This window comes from Rhagoletis zephyria, unplaced genomic scaffold (genome assembly GCF_001687245.7).
Source record: "Rhagoletis zephyria isolate East Lansing unplaced genomic scaffold, Rhagoletis_zephyria_1.1 Rzeph_scaffold_00930, whole genome shotgun sequence".
Taxonomy (NCBI): domain Eukaryota; kingdom Metazoa; phylum Arthropoda; class Insecta; order Diptera; family Tephritidae; genus Rhagoletis; species Rhagoletis zephyria.
In genome coordinates, this window is record NW_016158014.1 from 57,759 (window position 1) to 67,790 (window position 10,032).

Genomic DNA, 10,032 nt, shown 5'->3' on the forward strand with positions numbered 1-10,032 from the left:
TTCAGATTTAATTTTTTGAATTTGGTATTGATATTGGGAATAATGGGTACCGAATACTACATCGGTACTTGCGGTTCGATATCGTGTCCCTACTTGTTAATCGATTAGTCGAATAGCAAAAGTTGTTTCAAAAAATAATCGAATCGCTTTTTCAACCAACCGCTTACAAACACCTAGTCGAAAATCCGTCGAGATTTTCGATTTTTCGACTAGTTGTTTCCTTTGAGTAAAATTTTTTATTTTTTTTTATACTTATGCTCAATAAGCATTGCTCATAAGCCATGTGTGATGTAGTATTAAGGAAATCATATGTACGGGGTGGCGACGAATAACAGTCATACAGTTTTTTTTTTTGAAAAATAAAAGGGTCCGTTATAGATTTTGCGAAAAAAAAATATCTAATTGTTAATTTGATACATATTTTACTTTAAGTTTATTAACTAGTTTCAAAAATTTTAATACTTATTTGCATTTGCCAGCAGTGTAACCTTTTGGAGATAAATCCGGCAACAATGATTCAGTTCTATAGCGAATATATGTATATTCTGAGTTTAAAGCAAATCGGACTATAAATGTGATTTTTTAGCATAGCTCGACCCTTGCGTCACCCATCGGAACAGTTAAAAGTTTGTGCACTCCTCCTACCAAATACCTTTCCCAAGTTTTTTTCGCAAAATAATTTGCAAAAACTTACTTGGTTTCTCTAGCGCCATTATTTTCATGCAATTGTTTACATTTGTGCAAATGCACACAAACAGCTGTTCAGCAGAATATTCTATGAATTCCGTGCTAGTGACGAAATGAAAAGAATACGTTTAGATTATTCGGTACCATATTATCCGGAACGTTCCAACGAATAAGGAAACAGAAAAATGTATTTCGAACGCTTGGAGTGGTTAAAAAAGCGCCCATTATATATTAAAGTTTTTAATTTTTTGTCTGTCAATACACCTTTCGCCGCCTTCTGTTTCCGCTTAATCAGAGCCCAATGTGTAGCATTCCAGTGGCCTTAGCTCTGGCAGTTTGGCGGATTAGCCCCTCAAAGCACACTATTCATTTTGCAATATTATTATGGGTTATGCTGAATTAAAGCAACTTGGTTTTTTTTTTGGGTTCTGTAGTTTTCTGTCGCTAAATTTTTTTTTTACAAAGTCTTGCCTGTAACCTTTTTGTTGTATCTATTGCGTCAATGTTCTTCCTAGCATTCCATTTGGGGACCTTCTGAACTTTTTACGTTTAAAGACCAGCTTTCCTTTCACCTTGCAGACAAATGATTCAGAAAAACCGCATTTTTGAACGATTTTTCTATCACAAATATTTCTATTTTTTCTAAGCAGGTATCTGCCAGGTTTAGCTCTGTACAGGTCCCCTGATCTCCTGATTTTGCGAATTTTAGCTTGAGTCTCCGTTTGAGGCAAACACTTTTATGAAAATGAAAAAAGTTATTTGGGATTCATCTGACATTAGAACCAAATTTTTTCGTACGCAGTCCTTATTTCGTTGGAAAGGATATCTTATTTTTTGCTTTATTGTCCCAAAATGTGAAAGTTCTAAAAACTGTTGTCGTATTTGTTATTTTCTATGGAAGAACTCGGCATCACCGCATTCCATTCTAAAGAAAATCGCGTGCTTATTTTCATTCTTAACATTTTCCGTGCGAAAAATTTTGATTTTCGAAAATCGATCCAATATGGCCATTCTAATGTACTTATATAAATATGTGCCCATGAAGAATACATATATGACTTTCTTTCAAATATATTCTCTACATGCACACACATACCTTTATATACATAACGTCGGTGATACTACAAAATGTTCTATGTCAATTATTAACTCTGGTGCTTAAAGATGATCTGTCATCTGTATCTGATCGCTTTCGTTAATCGTTCATCTTCATCAACTAAAGAGAGACAGTTTTACCATGTGTTGCTTAGGCGAGTGTAACGATTTGCAGATACATTCCGTTGTAGGTAAAATGCCCTCTAAATGCCAAGGTTAATAATTGACATAGAACATTTTACCATATTGCTGACGATATGTCACTTGCGGCTTTTGAAATTACCACCATTACAGCGATGGTACTCAGTATTACTTTTTCTTGGCGTTTTATGGCATCACGTTCATGTACCATATTTCTTTGATGCTGTAGCCATTGTAAAGCAAATCTTTTGGTGTGAGTTTCTACTATGCACTTAGGTGTTCGAAAAACGTGCTACTTATGTACATTAGACTGCATCACCAAAATAAGTTGTGGTTTTTCGGCCGGGATTACAAAATCTATTATATTTTAAGATGTCCACCCAAAAAAAAATCGGGAAAATATTAAGATTTAAGCGAGCTGGATCCATTTGAATATATCTCCAAAAATTGAGGTTTTTATGAATAAAAATAGTTTCTTAAAATTTTTTTGAAAAAATCCCCTCAGATGACAAAACAGATTGAGCTAAAAACTCTGCATAAAAAATATTTAAAAAATTTTTCAACGGAAACGTAATAATGACATTTTTGATGCTCTTTTTTTGAATTTTTTCAAAGATTAATTTACGAAAAACTTGAATAACTGTGCCAAAGCTACTCTGATTTGGATTTACGTGGCCTCAGTAAAAAGGCATCTTGCCACTCTTTCTATTTCTGTGCACAATAATGCTCATTCACGTCCCTTTTTTTCAAATACCAACACATCTTAATTCAACTTGGAATAACGCTCAGCTCACGTAAATCTTAATATTTTTCCGAAATATTTTTCTTAGAATATAATAGACTTTATAATTCCAAAGGAAACACAGTACCGATTTTTTTTTTTGTATGGGGAGTGATGCAGTCTAATATACATACATAAATATGTATGTATGTATGTAGCTTCCCCACAAAACTTTCTCTCTCAACGTTTTTAATTCACTTTGATTGTTTTAGAAAGTTTTTTGCTTATTGCTGACTTAGTTATTGTCACTAATGTGAATGGAGCGCTACAACTGCATACAGTTACGACCAACTATAATATTTTCCACTGCCTCGCCCACTGCAAGGTGGGGAAATCCTTTGGCAGTGTTCGCTGGTACTTGAATGCCAGTTGCTCGCTGCCTGGGCTGCCTGCTGCCTGTTGCCTGCTGCCTGTTGCCAGTTGTCGGCTGTTATGCCACTCGCAAGTGGTGTCTCTAATGCAATTATGTTATTTTGTATTTACTCAATGTGCTTGCAATAGTCTTCAACAGCACCACAGTAGTAATGTTATTACGGCTGCAAAACTACTGTTGCTGTTGTGTAAAGTAGTTAGCATCACTTTAAGACAATAATCGTTGCTTGCCACTTGCGTTGTGTTGTGTTGCTGTTTGCTGTTAGCTGTTGCGCCTGTTTTGCGTCAACTGGAATTTGAAACGTGCCAAGTGGAAGTCATTAAGTTGACAATTACATTTACGTACAAACAAATGCAGGTAAACATGGAGATTACATATACCCGCTTGTGCTCGGTTCATGCGAGTAATCCTATATACATACATACATGCGTACTCAATGTTGTGAATTTGTGCGAACGTTGTTAGCAGTGCCATTAACGCACACCTTTTCACTGCCCATATTCTTCACTCATTTTCACTTACTCGCAAGCATTTGTTCACAATTTAATAGTCTAAAGCACCTTTGCGGGCGTTATTAAGCAATTTCTGTGTACTACTTACTATGTACGTGCATAAATAAATACATAGCTCCACACGAATGTTAGATACATACATATATGTTTGTTTGCTTGTATGGCGCGTGTTATCCCTTTTGCGGAATTTCGTCACACTAACTAAGTAAGTAGCCTCATAAACCCATGTAACGCATATTAAGTGAACGGATTATCTACGAGTTGGTCGACTTGAATTGTTGAACTTTCAACTTTGTAGGCAGCTACACAAACCTACATACATACATACATACATACAATATATGCCAAGTGAAAATATATGGATGGGAGGGAGTATTTATTTAATTTGCATTCGGTTTTTTGAACTTTCTCATTATTTCGCACTCACTTTCGCATTTCAACTTTTATACTTTTGTGAGTCGAGACAAAATACTTGCTAAGTGAATAATTCATTTGACCGTTTTGGGGGGCCAACAAACTAAGAACTTCGTTTAATAATAATAATGTTATAAATGTGTCATTCTTTAAAATTAACAATTGCGTTTGGGGTAGCCTAATTTAATTGTAATAAATGACATCTGTGTTGCAAATGGATTTATAAAAGTTAGCAGAAAGTTGTAATTGAAAAATATATGAAAACATTGTTCAAACAAAAACGAAAACAGAAGAAGGAGGAGAAGTAATGGAAATGTAGTAGCAGTGTGCTAATGACAACAGAATCCTTCTGGGACGACTTGTTCGCTTACCACGTGGAAGAATGGATGGATTTAAGCAGGCCTTTTAGCTTTAAAGTTATGCTGTGAGGCAAGCACTTTACGGCAACAAGAAAGAAGGAGAACATTGCCGATGTGCGGTGACGAAAATATAAATAGGGACAAGACATTTTAGCAACCTTTCTCTATTTTACTTTCGCTTGTTTAATGTTTATTATCTTTATTTTAGTAAGGAAAATTCGACAAAGTTTCATCAAAATTTTGAATTTTATAATTAGATGCTTAAGAAACAATCTGCGTCCGTGTAAAATATAGCTCACTGTCTTCAAAAAATGCAAATAGAAATTTCAAACTTTGTTATAAAAATTCGTCGATTGCTAATCCGATTTTTTAGAATTTTATTTAGTGTGCAGTTTTGTAGATTATTAAATTTTAGCACGATAAAGTGCAAGATTAAAGTAGCTAGGACTTACCGGTGATTTTTTTGGGGATTTTTTTTGTGGAAGATGTTGCTAATTTTCTTCATTCCACAAAATCGTCGAACATACTTAGCATAAAATAAAATGCGTGAAAAAATTACCACAAATCTTAAATTGCTAAAATGGAATGAGCTACAAACCTGCATATTAGAAAAAAAAATTGTTAATATTCGTCGAATTTTTATAAATGCAGCCCGGTTCACTTGAATAGGTACAAATTTGGGCATCGAAGAAGTTTCTTTTTGATCTCATATTTAAGAATGATCAATTTCAAACAAAAGTGGTGAAAATTGGAGAAAACACCTCTATTACTTGGGGTTTTATTCCACGTTTTATCAAACAACATTAAATTTACGCTTATTATTTTGATTAGCTTTTATTAGGTACAGTGGCTTTATTGAATATTAAAGCAACAAAAGGCATACCATTAATTTTAGTTCCACTATACTATAAATATGCCACTTTTTATATTGGATACTAAATCCTTAATTCAAATATATGTATGCAAAAAACCCTATCCGGAAGACAATTCTAGAGACACTTTGAAAAATAAAGGACATCTAGCTGCTTACCTTTTTAATCGAACCACTGGCAATCATTACATGGATTGCCTGACGCGCTAACTTTGCAAAAAATCAATTATTTTCCATTAAGTTTAGGTTCTGTGAATAGGACGAATGCTGAACGCCGGCAATGTCTTGGATCCGTGAAGCACTCCATTTATGCATTTATTGCAGTTGAAAGTGCGCCTTCCTCGTCCATTCCTGCCCTGTTATAGTTCTAATTATTCTTTAAACTCTTAAAAAGGTTTAAAGTGTAATTTCAATAACTTTCCTATACACATAGGGATGCCACGCATACCTGTACATATTCAAGTGAATCAAAATAATGAGCATCATTTTAGGGTAGGTTGATAAAAGGGGGAACAAAATCCAAAGTAATCAAGGTGTTTTCTAATTTTTTCCACTTTTCTTTGAAATGCATCATTCTTCAAAATGAAAACAAAAATAAACTTAGCTGATGCCTAAAAGTCCAGATGTAAGATTGGATCTTGAGGAAAAAATGTGTGCTTGTTTAAGTGAATCGCGCAGTACATGTTTTATATACTTGGTAAGCTATATTTTCATGTAAAAATAATAAAAATTTTTTAAGCAAAGAAAACTAATCAAAACTTGCTAAAATGCCCCTTCCTTATTTACATTTTCGCCAACGTATGCCGGCAAAAAGTATTAGCACAGCAAATTTTTCACACACATTATTTTCCTAATATTTTTCCATCAACTTTTTATAAAAATAAGGTTCATTCTATAACAAAAAAAATATTTAATTCCTAAACTTTGTGCAAAACTCGCGAAAATTCGGCAAATTTTCATGCCAGTTTTCAATATGCAGTTTTACAGGCCATTAAATTTTCGAATTTTTTTTTTATGGAAGAGACTTCGTGAAAAAAATCACCAAAAATCAACAGTAATTCATAGCTACTTAAGACTTGTACTTTATACAATAAAATTAATTGGGCTACAAATCTGCATACTCAAAAAAATTCTTAAAATTCTGATTAAAAAGTTGAAAATTTACATGGATTTGCACAAAGTTTAGGAATTATATTTTTATGTTGGTTGTTGTAGAATGAACCGTTTTTAAAATATTAGAAAAAAAATTGTTGCATATATTGGGAAATATTTGCTGTACCAATACTTTTTGCCGGCAGTGTATAAATAGTGGTGACAACCTTCGTTCGTTTAAAAGCTTTTTCCGTTCTCTTTCATTTGATACCAAATTTAATGTTTAATTTGGTTAAGCGGTTTGTTTATTATCAGGAAATTACTTTTATACAAATATTTGGCCAAGGTGACTTTGAAAGAAAAATATAACTGTTATTTTCGGCCCCTGTTTTTTTTTTTTCTTACAGCGCGTGCAGCGTATTATTAGAGTATTTTTTAAAGAAATTGTAACTTTGCGAAAAAATTGTAGTTTTGCAAGTGTCAAGTTTCTTGAAAATGCCGCGCACAAGTGATATTTCAAAGCGGCGTAAGTGAATAATTTTTCTTGAAATATTCGAGGGCAATAAAAAGATATATGTTTCGCGACTTTGACCTCTCAATCCCGAACACACATCCCGTATGCCAAGGATTTGTACCGAGTCTAATATTTCCAAAACACTTGCAAAACAGTTGCAACTACCCTCTTCTTGTTTGGCGCTGCTGTAATCACCTAAACGATTTTGGCCGAGTACTATAGCTACATTCAACAATGTGGAAAATTTAAACCAAATACATATGTAGATACTTCTGTGCGTCCTACACACTTTTGAATGGCACTTCTCAAAGATGGAAAATCAACAGAATAGCCATTCTTGTAGCTTATTTAGGCAGCTGCGCCTTAATGTATGTATGGGTATTTACATTAGCGCAGATGGAATTTTTTATTTTGCTTTAATCGTTTTATACTAGTAAAAATGTGTTTCTAAGTACATATACATACATATAAGGCAGGGATGGAAAATTAAATTTAAAATTGTACTTCATTTGTGGAAATAATTTGCGCTTACCGGACCAATGCAGCGTTTCTCAAGCAGAGCTAAACGCCATAACGGAGACCGATCGGTGGCTTATAACCTCCGCCCCTCCAGGACTGTCCATCGCCAATTATTCTGTCAGCCAGGCGATTTTAAAATCTAACGGAAAAATGTACAAAGTAGCCATAAAATGCAGAAAGATTCTAAAACTGCTGGCATCGAAATGATCGGTGAGTGTTGTAGGGGTCTGCGGACAATGTTCGATTCCTTGCAACTGCTTAGTCGACCAGCTGGCAGGGAGTCTTCTTCAAATACAGATTAAAGGCTGACTTCATCGAGAAAGTAAATGTCACGCAGGTTGTGGAAACTACATACCTGCTATACCACCAGACAAATCTGGGCAAAAATTTATGTAAAGCGGTCTATGGCTATCACTCGGTTGGACCGCTCCTCGCACGGGGAAGCCTGAGCTATCCAACCCACCACTTTTGGCGTAGTGGCAGAGACAAGGAAGTAGTGGAGAGCATCGAGTCTAATCTCTGTCTCGCACTAGCGCAAATGCGAAAAAAACTGAGTCCGCCAGTGGAATCACCACGGGTTTCTTCGGCTTATGTATGTGTGCTTCCGTGCTCAGCGCGGTTGTAGCCACTCTATTCTTACTTTTAAACACAAATTTTGTTCTAAAAAAATGTCTTTGAAGGGCAGAAACCTTAACAAAAAATATTATTGATATTACAATACGATCAAATGACTTTTCTTCTCCGCCATCCCCCCTAAAAAACCGACCCAGTCTAATGTATTAAGATTAACTAACTTTAGCAATGTGATGGACGACGCATATGTGAACTGTTGAGAAGCACATTTTGTTTGCTTAACGAAAAACGATTTTTTCTTGTTGACCCTATTTTCTGAAAACTCAATTGATGTCTCGCTAAACTACTGGGAATTTCTACTTGCTTATCACTCAGTTTGATATTTGAGCTTTTCAACAAAAATAAAAAAGCGAAAGCAATTGCGAACAGCTTCATTTTGCAAAATATCAAGCAGCTGCGCTTCTGTACTTTGTTGTGACAGTTGGAAAATTCGCTAGCTTTAAAATCGCTTTTGCCACATTACTAAAACGGCTTGGTTTCAACACACAGTCATCATGAGCTTTAAAATACAATAAATAAGATGAAACGATTTTAAGTAGATAAGCATCAGTGAACATTGGAAAAGTCAATCAGAACATAAGAAGGTAGAGTAGATTTCTTAAGCCGATTTGAGGCTGCCACGTCAGATTAATGTTCTAGAAATATACTAATGGTCTACTAAATTGAAATGGGATTTATAAAAAAAAAATATTTTTTTTGAAGTGTTTTAGATTGAATTAATTAAAAATATTTAATACCAGGTTGACCGAGCTTTGCTCGGAGTGCATATATTTTTTGAAGTTTTAAAGATTTGGATAGCTTTAAAAACATATTTTGGGGAAAAAAATAAATTGGATTTCGATATCTATTAAATAAATTTTTGACTCCAAAATTTAGGTGGCAACCCAATTCCGAGATACGCTGGAATGAATGGTACATATCTTGAGCGTATATGTACTGTGTATAAAAAAATGCTGATCGAAATTAAAAAAATACAAATCTTTTATACATAGAAGAGTGGCAACCCTGATGTAAAATATTTTCTGGACAAAGTTTTCAACAATACCTCATTTGAATAGTCATATTTTACCCTTTTTTCTAAACAAAAAATTAAATAAATATGCGATTCAAAATAGGTGGCAACCCTATTAAAAATATTTTTAATTAGGGATCATTAAAATACCTTCCATTTGATACCCATATTATGATGTTTTAATTAATTTGTACAAAAAGTGTCACCCCGCAATGCTCATGTGGCCCAAATCACCTTAAACTAAAAAAAAAACAGTTTTTTTGTTGATTTTTTATTTTAATTTTTTTAGAGACTTTTACGTTGGTGGCATGAAGCTTTTGCCTGAGAAGACCCCTAGTAAAATTTTCCGAAGAATAATTTTCTAGAATATATCATATATTCCTCTAACGAACTTCCAAGTTTGCTTTTTGCGGGTTTTCTTGAAGTAAGGGTCAAAACGAACTTTTCAGGCTGGAAAATATTTCCCATGAAATTTTCCTATATACTAGGTCTTAACCACTATTTTCACTCAGACATTTATTTTAACAATTTTTTCCATTTTTTTCAAAACTTCCAGAAAATATTAGCAAAATCCAGACCAGTTTGAATTGTCATAAAACTGACGCACAGTGTAAGCAACCTAGTGGGAATTTTATACATACTCCTCGAGCAAAAGTAAAGGCTCGGGTGTAGAATTTGGCGACATAAGCAATTGTGAAATTAAAGTCCAATTAAAGAAAAATGTGCCCTAATGATCCAAAAGGATAGTTGAAAAAAAAAAAGTTATAATGAATCTCGTTTTGAATTTTTCTTCTAATTGTTACCCATATTTCCGTATTTTGTGTGAACTTCTGGAAATATATTATAATTTATGGTCCTTTGGAAAAATTCCTGCTAAAAATAAACTAAGAAATAAACTAACTAATTTCTGTTTTTATACCCGAGCGCACTTGTGCACAAGGGTATTATAACTTTGTTCACATAACGGTTGTTTGTAACAGGCAAAACGAATCGAGATAGATATAGACAAATGTATACATAAATGATCAG